This window comes from Lissotriton vulgaris, chromosome 1_2 (assembly GCF_964263255.1).
Source record: "Lissotriton vulgaris chromosome 1_2, aLisVul1.2, whole genome shotgun sequence".
Lineage (NCBI taxonomy): Eukaryota > Metazoa > Chordata > Amphibia > Caudata > Salamandridae > Lissotriton > Lissotriton vulgaris.
This window is the reverse complement of record NC_141686.1, coordinates 188,106,400-188,120,383: the sequence shown is the minus strand read 5'-3', so window position 1 is coordinate 188,120,383 and position 13,984 is coordinate 188,106,400.

Here is a 13,984-nt window from a genome sequence, read left to right as displayed (position 1 = left end):
GTTGCTACCCTCTCCATCCCTGCAGACATATTCTCCCCCATGGCACTGATACCCTCCTCCATCTTGTGCATATGTCTGTTAATGTCTGCCACCTCCCTGTGTAACGCCTTCATCTCCCTCCATTGCAGGCGCTGGACCTTCAGCATCTTTCCTTCCAGTCCAGCAAACACACTGCCACCCTGCTCATCTTCCACTGGACTGACCGGCCTTGCCCTGCGGCGTCGTGATGAGATGTTCGCACCCTCGGATGCTGATCCAGCCCGCTCCCTGTTGGATCTCTCTACAATGGGACTTTGTTGGCGCTGGCTGCCCTCCTCCTCCGACTCCTCCATCTGCTGGAGGGTGATCACGGCATGCCTCCTGCCTGACTGTGGTTGTGGTGGTGGTGGTGATGGTGATGGTGGTGGTGTAGGTGAACGTCGCAATGGTGACTGAGTGAGAGGGGATTGCGGCCCTCCCTGGCGCTGTGGTGATGTCTGTGGTGAACGATTGGCTGGCTGCGATGGCGCAGAGCTGGTGTTCCCTGCAGCCATGCTGTCTTCATCGTGTTCACTCCCCTCTGGCCTGGCTGACCTGCCTCTGCTGCCCTCAGCTGCACTGCGAGATGACTCGCCTGAAATGACACAAATGTATATTTTCTCAATGCTCTGTCTGCAATGCCATTGCATTAAAGTACATGCCAACAGTGCACAGTGGTTATCCTGACCTGTCCAATTATGTTACCATGCTATTGTGTTAGCTGTCCTGACAGTCCTGATCATGATTTCACACTGACTACATCACCCAGTATGCATTGCAGGTAAGCAGTAAGACATGGTGTGGAGTGGGAGCACTTTTACCACTATGGGGGTTGGGGTTTGGGAGGGGTTAGGGCAGCATGCTGGGCATGCTTCTTACCTTGTTTTCTAGCTGCTCTGGCGGAGCTGTCTGCGTCTCCTATGCCACTCACACTCTCCCGCTGGATGGTGGACTCCACCATCTGTTCCAGTGGTGTTGGTACTGGGGCTCGATTTTTCCCTCCTCCAGTTTTCCCTGCCAGCCTATGTCTCTCTGCCATCCTCTGTTTAGCAGTTTTCCTGAGGTCGTACCACCTCTTTCTGATGTCCTCTATGGTGCGCAGGGTCACACCTATGGCATTGATCTTGTCCCGAATGCCACTCCATATTTGCCTCTTCTGTGCGTCTGGCACTTGGTGGGACTGGGCTCCAAACAGCTTGTGGTACACTTGGGTGACTTCCTCAATCAGGATCTCAAGCTCCTTGTCGCTGAACTTGAGTTTTCTTTTTCTATCACCTCCCTCCTTCTCCTTGTCCTGGCTTGCCATTGCAATGCTTGTTCTGTTTTTCTTCTCTTTTCTTATTCTGGTCTATGTTGCTGCTGCCTCCTCAGCTCTCCTGCCTGCCTGCCTCACAGTGAGCTCCAGGCCCTGTGCACCTGGCTGGGTGTGGCAACTTCCTGTTTGGGGAGTAAATGGGTGTATCAGGATTGGCTGATTCACCAAAACGCTGTTTTTCGAATTACCGAATCGGTATTTCCGATTTTGGGTGTGGATTCGGTAACATCGAATCGGTATTAGCCTTTCGGTATGCATTTTTATTACCGATCTGGTCACATTCGGTATTTAATACCGATTAGGAACGAATCGGTAATGTTTACCGAATATTTACCTACATCACGTTTACCTCATTCTTAATACCGATTCGGTATGAATCGGTATTAAGGAGTCGGTATTTGGAATTTACCTACATATGGCCCTTAGATTCTAATTTTGAATTACCCCTACTCTCCACAGTCCACTTGTCTTTATGGCACAGTGCACTACTTAAATTGAACAGAAACATTACCTTCTGGTCCTCTTGGATTTCAAGAGGGATTTTATATCTTAAAGATGTATTTAATGGTAATGCTTTTATTCCTTTTGAACAGCTACAGTTAAAGTTTGGTATCCCAGCTACTGACCTTTTGAAATATCAATTTTTATGTAACTCTATTTTGGATTCCTTCCCCAATGGTATTCCCTCTTCCACCACAAATGACCTATTAATTTACCTCACAGCTGTAACATCGTCCCCTAAAGCTGTCTCTGTTTTTTATAAAAAACTTACCACCTCACAGGGCTCCAATGTTCAGATTATTTCGTCGTTCTGGAACAATGAACTTTCCATCTCCCTGTCAGGTGACTCCTGGTCCTCTATTTGGCTTAACAGTATCTCTGGCTGGCTCCCAGTGTCCCTTTACCAAACCAATGCTTATATTTTATTTAACACTTTGTGGACTCCATCACGTCTATGTCGTGCAAAACTGTTACCTTCTGATGTTTGTTGGCACTGCAACGCTAGCCCTGGTTCACTTCGCCATATGTTATTTGATTGTCCAGTTATTATGAAATTTTTTGTTGGAAGTATGGAGTGTAATTTTGAAAATTTTACCTTTACAAGATGATATTTTCTTTACTTTATTAATTTGCAAATCGATTGCCCTAACGTATCCCCTTACTGAGTCAGAGGCAAAATTGTTTAATTTTCTAATCACAGCTGCCTTAAAATCCATTACTTTCTGTTGGAAAGATGCTTCTTCTCTTTCAGTCCATGCTTGGTGGTCATGGATCACCTTTACGAGTAGAGGTGCGCAGCTATCTCCTAAAGGCGTCACTCATAATCCACAATCATTTCAGTCGTTTTGGTCTCCTGTTGATTCATATGTTCTGCAATGATATTTTTATATATTTTCTCATGTTCTATTTTTACATTAACTCTGTAGTTTATGAATTTATGATCCTATGACATGTTATTTCCTTCCCCTCTCCCCCCTTTTTCCTCCTTCACCTTCCTCTTTAATTGCGATTCTCTTTTATTATTATATGTCAATATTGCGTATTTTGGTTTAATGCATTTCATATTGATTATTTGATCGCTTACGCTTGTAACTTCCTTCCTCTTTTTTGTATTGTACTTGTTCTTTTTCATTTTGTCTTAAAACTTAATAAAATCTTTCTGAACATAAAAAAAATATATTGCTCAGGTTCTTTGTATATCAATGGACAAAGATCAGATCTACCAGTGACTAAACACCCTGGACTTCAATATCTTTATCTGGTGTGTGGCTTCACTGGATGTTTAAAGGGATTGCTACATCCTGTTATTCTACGTTTGTGATGGCACCCACCCATATTTGGAACCAGAGGGTGGATGTGTGATATTACACCTTGTAGAGATCTACATAACAGATGATGACACCAGATGCTCCACAACTGTTGGCAGCTCAATGGTCCGAAGACAGAAATCACTCTATGGGGCCCAGTTAATGCAAACATCTCTTATTTAATGGTAAATCGTAATCTGACCTACTCCTAAATCTACAAAGCAGATGCGCAATGATTGTGTCTCTTTTATACCCTAAATAAACAAAGTAAAATATATGTATGTTATTATGACTACTAGGAGGGGTCCTTTCTCTTCTCTACACATCTCAGAACATCGCTGGGATTCTTGAAGCAGTAACATGAATAGCTTATTACTGCAAAACCATATACAATTAGCTTCTGAGATACTCCATATTTTAGAATGTCCCAAATGAGCTAATCTGGCTCATATCCCCTTTCCCCCCGATGACCTAATCATGTCTGGATGACAGACCCTCCACTGGACAACAATGAATGAGGGATCACTGTTCACACTTCTACGCCTTGTTCATATTTCCTTGCAAAGCTCCTCTAAGCGATGATTTACTGGTCTCATTCTGAATCTTTTTCTATTGCTGTAAACACTTTGGATGAAAGTCAGTGCCTTCCAAATGTTTGGAACCTTCTCTTACAAAACTCAGGATCCGAAGACCTGAAGCAGACCATCGTACTGCAACCGCTACAGGGTGGCCCAACAAGCAGTTCAGGCCCTCTGTGCTTTCTCACTAGCCAGACACATCTGCCTCCATATTTCTGGACTGCCAATGTGACCCCTAATACACAAGCAACACTCCTTGATGTCTGAGCAGTAAGACCTCCAAACGCCACAATAGTCCCCCTTCAGTGGCTGTATCATGGCGGCCAGCTGCTCGTCAGACCAAACTCTTTTTAACTACACAGAATGCTTTCATGTGGAAATAAAAGGGATGTGAAGCTACAAAGACTAGCCATATCAAGAGGGTAGTAGGGGATATGTGTGCTGTACTGAAGTACATTGACATGTTCACTTTTCAACCTCCAACCTATATATATGAGAAATGACATTTCAGTCAGCTGGACATGCTGCACATAGCACTATATTCTAATAAGCAATTATGCTTTTAGCCAAAATAATATGAACACGTTCCCTTTAAAAATTATCCTGGTGGGTGAAATGAAGGGTCCCAACGGTTGCAACAGATTATATTTGTTTAGTTTTACTGACGACTTCTCTGTTGCTTGATCAGCAGCGGAACCAAACAAAACGCACTTCCCTCTGGGCTGGAGCCAAATCCAACAGCTTAACTTCCTGAAAGTTGCCCTTTCTTCAGACACCCAAAGTGTGTTGAAATACTGGAATGTTCAAGTGGTGTGATTGGCAAATCGTCCGTGTTTACCATGATGACTGAAGCAAGGCGTTCCTGTGCCCGAAAAACTTTGCTATTTGAAACAACTTTTAAAATAGTATTATAAAGTGCATAATATGAGAAGTTCTTGCATTCCAAGAGGTGGTTCACATTGAGAGAGCCTGATGGCGGGTGCGCAGTCCATGTGTAGGGGCCGCAGGGATTGCCACCGCAGTGGGTTGGATTTGCAGCGTTTTGAAGGACTGTCCAGGTTGTATATGTGCACAGATTGTGAATGCTACAGAGACCCCTTTACGAAGATGCCGCATTAGTATTCGCACTCACTGAGTGCCCCATCACCCACAGGTACAGTTTCAAATGCACTACCGTTATATGGTCATTCAATTCCCACACCGTACCCCCCTAATTTCCACCCATTAAGCCTTGTTTCATTTTTGGGTCTGGCCTTTTGTTATGCTGTGTATTTAAGGAAAAACTATCATATTTTATACATGCACATGAGGGCTTTTTGTCAGCTCTCTCCAGCCATTGGCCTCTTCAATGGTCATTCTCTTTTAGCTCCCACAGCACACAACATGATGTACAGGCTGAGCACAGTTGGGGCCCTGGAGCTGCTCTCTGTGATTGCCTGTGCATATTACTCATTCGCCTAGAAAGAAGTGCATTTCAGTGTGACTTTGCCAATGTTTACTTTTTTGCTGGAGGCTAATATAATGCAGGCGTAAGCTGCTCACCTCTGGCTGCTCCACTGGCTTGCTTGTTCATTAGGGATGCAAATGCACCCAAGCTGGTTTCTGCTGTTTTGCATAGCGCACTTATGCCCCCAGGAAATAAGAGCACTTTACAAGGCAATCCGACTAGTTACAGACTTTTTAGGGAATGGGGCTACTGGGAGATTGCCCAAACACCATAGGATGTAGTTCCGAGGGCTGTATTTAGGTCTGGTCTCCAGGTCCAAAGTCAGCTCCTCTATCTGATAGACCACGTCTATCAGGGCGCCTCTATATTCTTACTTATGTCGCGTTAATGTTGGTCGTCCCAGTACAAGAACTCAATGCTGTTTATCATATCTTCATTCTGGTGTATGGCCATTATAGATTAGTATTGATTACTCGCTCTTTTCTTATTTTGAAGGCTCAGCAACCTATCCTCAGACAGTCTGAGTCTGAGAGTCTGGGTCTACATGGTAAGAAGACCGCGAGATTATCCTCACTTAATATATATTGAGCATGTCCATATTCCTAATGTGTCACTTCAAAGTGGCACCAGCACAGCCTGCCCTGTAATGTCTTTACATTGGGTTAGCCCTTTTCAGCCACTGTCTCCCCTCACAGTGAATGATGACAGTTTATCAGTGCACTTCCTTCTAACAACTGTCCCCTTCAGTGCCAGAGCTGGTGGGCAAATGCTTTAAAAAAAATATATATATGTCCCCCCCAAATTACACAGTAATGTGCAAGGAGGACCAAGGATATTAAAGGAGTTGAGGTTTTTCCAATCCACCAACTGACAGAGAGCACCCGTAAAACAAGGGCTCAGATGGCCTGCTTCAGCCACAATATCATCAGAAATCAAACAACTCTTTCAAATACCACATGCCAGACTGGCACCTAAGATACCACTCTCATCCTCTCCAGCCATGCCTGCCATGTACAAAGATCATTGTCTTGTAACTATTCTATCCCCACGAATCCCAAACTTCAAGCCAGCACACCTCATCTTCTACCACCACTTCAATAACCAGATCTCCTCTCCTGCCATCACTTTAAGCTACCTTACTTCTTCTACCACCACTTCAATTCATTTATTCATTTATTTGAAAGATTTTATATAGAACTGCCTAGGCAAGGCCGAAGGGTATCAGAACGCTTTACTTGAGTATCAGACCATAGTTGTGTAGAGTTGCGCTCTAGTTCTCACGTGCTACGTCACAACGTAGCGTGCGAGGACGCCATTTTGAGAGCATCTGAGCATGCGCGCAGAAAGTGAAAATATCGGAGGATGCCGGACGCTCGGCGCTCTCCCGCTTAGCATTAATAAAGTAATAAGTTTATATCACACCACCTCGTGTCTCAGAGTGATTGTTCTTGGCAAAATACACCACATTACAGTGGCGACGAGGGCTGGGAGGCCTGCTCCCATAAAACGAGTGGCAAGGGAGACCAGCAGAACCCAGCAACAGCACAGGAAGGCATAGCCCCAGTCAGAGGCCCACCACGAGGAGCTGCAGGATAGAGGGCAACCACCACAGCTACACAGAAAAGTGGGGGAGCGGGATGAAGCGCGCAGAAAGGGGGAGAACACCAACCACACGTCTTGGTACCAGAAGCAATGGCATAAAGTAGCAAGAAGGTACGGAGAGAAAATAGCAACAACCCACAAAGGCCCTGGCGGAGCTAGCAGGATGCAGTGAAGGGGAAGCAGGAGAGCCCCGACCGAACCAAGCGCAAGGCGAGAGCGCGAACGTGCCAGGTAGCCCGAGAGGTCCAGGTGCGGAACCAGAAAGACGCGCCACAATGAGCGCGCAGGCGTCTTCACTCACGATGCCGATCGCGTTTTTGCCGAAGCCTGGAGAACCTCAAATAAAGTGGGAGGACTGAAGAGAGTACTTCAAGAACTATATTGAAGCCCTAGAAGACGAAAATGGGGAGGCCTTCTTCAGTGCGAGGAAGAGAAGGATACTCCTGCACAACCTAGGCCCGGAAGGTATAATGGTCTTTCAGAACCTGGTGTCCACACCCACACCAAATGCAGATGACGATGTATTTAAGCACGCTTTAGAAGATCTCGATAACCACTACCATCCCGTGGTGTGAGTTTCTATTGACCGTTACAATTTCCAGCAGAGGAAACAAGAAGCCGACGAATCCATAGATGACTACGTCGCAGCATTGAGGAAGCTGGTGGTAACATGCAAGTATGGGGCCCTGCACGGCAAATTCATAAAAGATCAAATAGTCATGCACACCACCAACAAGACAATACATGACAAATTGTGGGTGAACGGAGAAGCGTCGCTTAAGGAAGAGATAGCCATGGTAAAAAAGGCAGATTTGTCGAAAGGTTGTGCAGACGCAGCTAAAAGGGAGAATATCTAGAGGACCATGGTGAACAAGGGAGATGATGCAGAGCCACCAGTAAGGAGTAAAGCCATGTCAACGGAAGGAAAAGGGCCAAACAAGTGAATGGGGAAACCAGGACAACCATGGAAGCAGAACAAAGAAAACAAGACCAGGTGCGGAAGCCAGGCCCATGCATCTCAGGACAAACGTTGGCCAGCGTTCAGAGCAAAATGCATGTTCTGCGGCATAGTAGGTCACTACGAAAAGGTATGTCCCTGAAAATGGAAGAGGCCCATAGTGAAGTACGTGACGCAGGATCAACAGGAGGAAGAAGAAGAACTGGTTGAGGAAGACAATGTATTATGCGTGGATGAACAAGTGCTGGGCATTGACTGTAAGCATCCCGCAAACTGCAATGCGACATGGTGATAGGAGGAGTGAAAATCAGGATCGTAGTAGACTCGGTATCTCCGTACACCATCGTCCAAAGAGCAGTGTGGAATGAAGAATTCAGGCCCAGCTTGGGAACAAGATTAGAACCACTTGATATACGACAGGTGTCGTACACAGGCGAACCCATTCCTATGGTCGGATACAGGACTCTAAACCTCAAATTCAGAATAAGGAGTGCGGAGTGCAAATTGTATGTAGCTGAGAAGGGCCCATCAGTCTTAGGATGGATGGACCAAGGTGACCTGGGGATAAAATTGGACACGGGGCGGACACGCAAGTGCTGATGATAGCCCCAGAGAGCTGGCTGGACCTGGAGAAGATGAAGAGCGACTTCCCAAAAGTGTTTGGCGGGAAGGTCGGCAAGCTGGAGAAGTTCCCACATAAGATTGTACTCCAAGAGAACTCCAAGCCTGTCACCCACAAGGTCAGGAACGTGCCCCTAGCCGTAAGGGAAGCCGTACAGCAGGAACTGCACAGATTAGAAGAAAATTGAATAATCGAACCAATAGACAGCTCAGAGTGGTTGGCACCCTTGGTGGTAGCGATGAAACCTAATGGCAAGGTCCCTCTCTGTGTAGACCTTCAAGAACTGAACAAGTGCCTAATCGCGGAAAAATTCCCATTGCCTCGCATAGAAGAAATGCTGGCCAAGACGAAGGGGGTAAAGTGGTTCTCCACCATTGACCTCACTTCTGCCTATCACCAGATAGATCTACATCCTACAATCCGGAAACTGACATTCTTCATAACACCCTTCGGGGTCTATCAATTCTGCAGAATGCCCTTTGGCCTTGCTTCGGCAGCCGCGGTGTTCCAGAAACTAATGCACCGTCTCTTCAAGGACATCGAGGGTATCCAGTACTTCCAGGACGATATACTGGTGATGGGGACAGACCGGAAAGACCATGATAAGAAGCTAGACAAGGTGCTTCAAGTGCTAGAGACAATGGCCTGAAAGCAGAATGGGAGAAGTGTCGATTAGAAATGACGTCGGTCACCTACTTAGGACATGAGATAGGAGGCCTCAGCATCACACCTAAACGAGCAAATGTGAAAGCAATCTGCGATGCTATGGCCCCAACTAACAAAAAATAGGTGAGATCCTTCCTAAGGATGGCCGAATATTATAGTTAATTTGTGCAACATTTTGCCACCAATACGCACCACCTGAGGCAGATGATAAGGGACAAAACAGTGTTTAAGTGGACAGAAGAGACACAAAAAGAATTTGAAGCCTTAAAGAATGACATTAGTCAAGCCGTACCACTACGGGGATATGACCCCCTTGGACAGTCGATATTAATGACGGATGCCAGCGAGAAAGGACTGGAAGCAGTCCTTATGCAGGAGAGGAAAGATGGAACGATGGAGACCCTCAGTTTTGCCTCGAGATCCCTATCGCCCACGGAACAGAAATTTAGTGTGATCGAGAAGGAAATACTGGCGGTGGTATGGGCCATGGGGAAGTTACGCCAATTCCTATGGGGCACGAGATTCCAACTCAAGACAGACCACAAGCCGCTGCTCAAAGTGCTCACCTCGAGTGGGCATGCAAGTGCCACGCCACGCATTGCCAAGATGACGTTGAAATTGCTTGAATACAGGTATGATGTGGAATACATACCGGGGACACGAAACAAAGTGGCAGTCTACCTCAGTAGAGCTTCAGCCACGGAAGGAGCTCCCAACCCATCTGCAGAAAATGAGGAGATGGTAGCAGTGATGGAAGACCCAGAATGGGTGATAAGCAATCAGGAGTGGACCCAAGCGTATGAAGAAGACAAGGACATCTGCGAGGTCAAGGAGTGCATAATACACAGATGGCCAGAGAAGGAACGTTTGCGAGAAGCGCTCCGGAAATTCTATGAAGTCAGAGAGGAGCTGTCGGTGGGTGACAATGGAATATTCCTGTACAGAGGTGATAAAGTAGTCCCCCCGACAACGATTGTCCCTCACCTGTTAGTGCTATTGCACGAAGGACATCTAGGAATTGTAAAAACCAAGTTGAGAGCGAAGCAAATGTACTGGTGGCCAGGACTGGACATCCAAGTGGAAAGACACGTGAGGGAATGTGATCAATGCCAAAGAGCAGACAGAACTCTGAAACCCTTAAGACCAGCCTTGGGGAAGTTTGCCCAACCGAGTAACCCCTGGGAAGAAGTGTCTGTAGACATTCTGGGACCCGTGCTTGACACCCAAGGAACGCCTAAATATCTGTGCGTCCTCGTCGACAAATAGTCGAAATGGCCGGAGGTGCACACACAGGAAGAGATGGACGCTGAGACAGTGCTTAGGTTCCTAACTTCTGTCTTCCTCAGGGAAGGTATTCCAAGAACCATTCTGAGCGACAATGGACGGCAATTAACCTCTGAGAAGTGGTACAAGTACGCGGAGAGGAACGGAATCAAAATCAAACAAACCTCCGTATACCATCCGTCGAGTAATGGACAGGTGGAGCGGTTCAATAGAGTCATAATGGGGTCCATTCAAGCAGCCATCACGATGGGTAAAGATTGGGAGAAAGAAGTCCAAAGTATGATGTGGGCCTACCGTATCACCCCCACCAGCACAGGGTACAGCCCTTTCCAAATCCGGAGAGGAAGACACCCCTTCACCAAGGACAACGTAGCCTGGAGGGAAAAGACAATCACTAGCAAGTGGTCCTCTGCCGTGGTGCAGCACAACCTAGAGAAGGCCCAGAGGATATATACCGAGCACTATAATCAGAGGAGAAATGTGAAGGAAACAGCCCTTGAGAGAGGGGAATGGGTGAGAGTCAAATTAGGGGTACTAAGAAAAAAAGGAGACAGCAAATACAGTCCACCACTGCAAGTGAAAGAAGTGTACGATAGAGCAGCACTGCTCAGTGACGGGAATGTGTGGTCCCAAGACCGCATGTCTAAATGCAACAAGATCCTACAATTGTCCCCGGAGGAGAACGAGAGGACACAACAAGACCAAGGACAAAGAAAGAATGTGGGAAGTACCCCTGCAGAAGAAGAGGACCCTGGAGCGGAAGGAAGCTGTGAGGAGTCTGGAGACCAAGTAATGCCTGACATGGAGGAACAACATGGAGGGGAGAGTGTGACCTCGAGGAGAGAAGAGCCGGGTACCTTGAGAGACAAGATGGTGAGCCCTGCAGAGAACTGCACCGGGGAAGCCCTCTCCACTCCGGTAAGACGGTCACGAGCAGGCAGAGTGGTAGTAAGGCCCAAACACTACCGAGACTTTGAACTGGGGGGAAGCTAAGCATCCTGTGGGACCTTAAGGACCAATGCTTCTGTTGTTAATAAAAAGAGGGAGATATGTAGAGTTGCGCTCTAGTTCTCGCATGCTACGTCATGACGTAGCGCACGAGGACGCCATTTTAAGAGCATCGGCGCGCAGAAAGTGAAAATATCGGAGGACGCCGGACGCTCTGCGCTCTCCCGCTTAGCGTTAACAACGTAATAAGTTTATATCACACCACCTCGTGTCTCAGAGTTATTGTTCCTGGCAAAATACACCACATTACAAGCTGAAGGTTACATCGTTACAAAGTTTACACAGTTTTAGAGCATAGCTACGTAGTTACATGTTGCCACACTTTCCCTCCTACCACAACTTCAAGTTATCTGATCTCATATTCAACCACTTCTTCAAGCTACCACATCTCCTCTCCGACCATCACGCCAAGCTACCTTACCTCTTCTACCACCACTTTAATCTACCACACTCCTCTTCTATCAACACTTCCAGTTACCTTACCTCCTCTTCTACCACCACTTCAAGTTACAACATCTCTTCCCCTACCACCACTTCATGCTACAATACTTACGCTTCTCCCACCGGACAATTGTTCTTTCGAACCATATGTTTGTTCCACATAGCTGCAGTCACTCTCCTAACCTCTCATGTCTTGATTTTATTGTCTGCCATCTTTCTTATAATTTCTTCAGACAGGTCAAAGCCTAAAATAGGCTGTTTCTTTTATCAACTATTTGCTGGAAGCTGGTTAAAAAGAGACTTCCCTTAGAATCACATGTTTGTTTTCAGCTGAAAAAGGTCATCTGAACCTTTCCTCCTCCAAATACCACAGGTTAAAGTCTTTTCCTCCCTAAGGGCTGATTCTATTGATCAGGTAAACAATGACCATACACAGATGTATGCTGAGACAGGGCAGACATTTAAAATATGTTTTTTTGTTTTCTAAACGCCCAGAGAAGCTTGGTTGTCATTTAGAGCTCAGGGGAGCACATACTACCCCTGCCTTGCCCGTAGCTATATATGACACTGTATTAGCTACCCTTGTTCTCGGGGTCAGGAAAGCAGAGGCACAAAAAGACAGGGAACAGGGCTTTAAAAGGCCTGGCTCTAGTTTCCTGTCCTTGTCTTAGCCCTTCCCAAAACTACTCTATAATGAAAAACAATTTTAAACTGGAAACCTTTCTGAATGGTTCAGAATATGACATTGCATTTGAAGCGTAAAGTTTTTATTGTGCTGTATAGCAATACCATAACAAATAACTAATTTCTTTCCTATATTTTTCCTTTTCAGAAACCATGATGGTATTTCTCCTACTACTTCTTTTGTTGGCTGTGGGAGGTTTGTTACACCTTTTAAAATGTAGTTTATTTTCTATCAAGTGATTTGTTAAATTAAATATTCGGGTCGTTCAGGTACAACACTATTTATGCAGTTAATACCAGTTAAATGAATATCAGACCGTGAGGCGCTGATGAGAAGGAGTGCATCCCATTTCGTCCCCCTTGGGTTGAGTCTCTCTTCTATTGATCTAAGGAGTCTGATGTTGCTAGTGCCCCGGAAGGCTTGTTTCCACTGTGTCATTGTCGGTGTGGGGTAGGGGGTTAAATGATGGAGCACATTGTAGGCCCCTGCAGTGTATGGGGACCCCTGTAATTCAGAGGGGGCCCAGTCAGTCTGAAACCTATGGATATCTGGGAGGCATGGAAACCAGACGGGCCACACATCACGTTATGTAGGATGCCCTATCATTTCCCTTTATGCAACTGATCAGTGGGACCTGAGGGGTAAGTGTGACAGGTGTAAGCTCATGATGGGGCTCGTGTAGACATCTGCTTGTCTTATCTGTAACAGGAGTATATTGCACTTGTACCTGAAGTATTCAATGATACAGAGTGCACTGGCATTTAGGTATTAAGGACTAATCGCCTTTTTTTGAAGAACTCATTCGGTGCAGAGCTGAAAATTACCTTTGTGCACTGCACTCCACTGTGTGACTGGGAAAGGACAGGAATGAGCAGTATTTAAGGCAATGCAGTGCTTCCTGTTCTTTCCCTTACGTTGGTGCCCTTTTGGCAGCCTAGCATCAACCCCGGCACCCTTGCACCATGGCGCATGGGTGCCTGTGTTGCATGCAGGGTAGTCTTTGTGCAGGAAACAGTACCTGCTTGCCCAATAACAATCCTGGGAGGCATAGTCCTTGGAAGAAGAAGGAGAAATAGAGATATTACGCATCTTCTGCGAAGGTGTACAATTTTTGCGCAGCCCCAGGTTTACAAGTTCTTTTTAATGAATCAATACATCAATCAATCCAGTCTGTTTAGCGTGGCTACTCACCCGTAAGGGTCTTAATGCGTGGGGGGTTGCTGATCCGTCTGGGCGCAGGGGTTCAGTCGAAGAGCCAGGTTTTCAGATCCTTCCTAAATTGAGTCGGCGACAGGGATTGCTTGAGGTGAAAGGCAGGATGTTGCAAGTCTTGGTGGTGAGGTGGGAGAAGGATCTTCCTCTGGTTCTTGTCTGGTTGATCTGGAGTATGGTTCCCAGGGCCAGTTGCGCAGAGCGACGGTGTCTGGCGGGTACATGGAAAGAGAGGCGGTGGTTCAGATATGCTGGTCATGTGTTGTGGAGAGCTTTGTAGGCATGTGTGAGGATCAGGGGATGCACCGAAATCTATTGGAGTGGCTTTGGAACACCCATG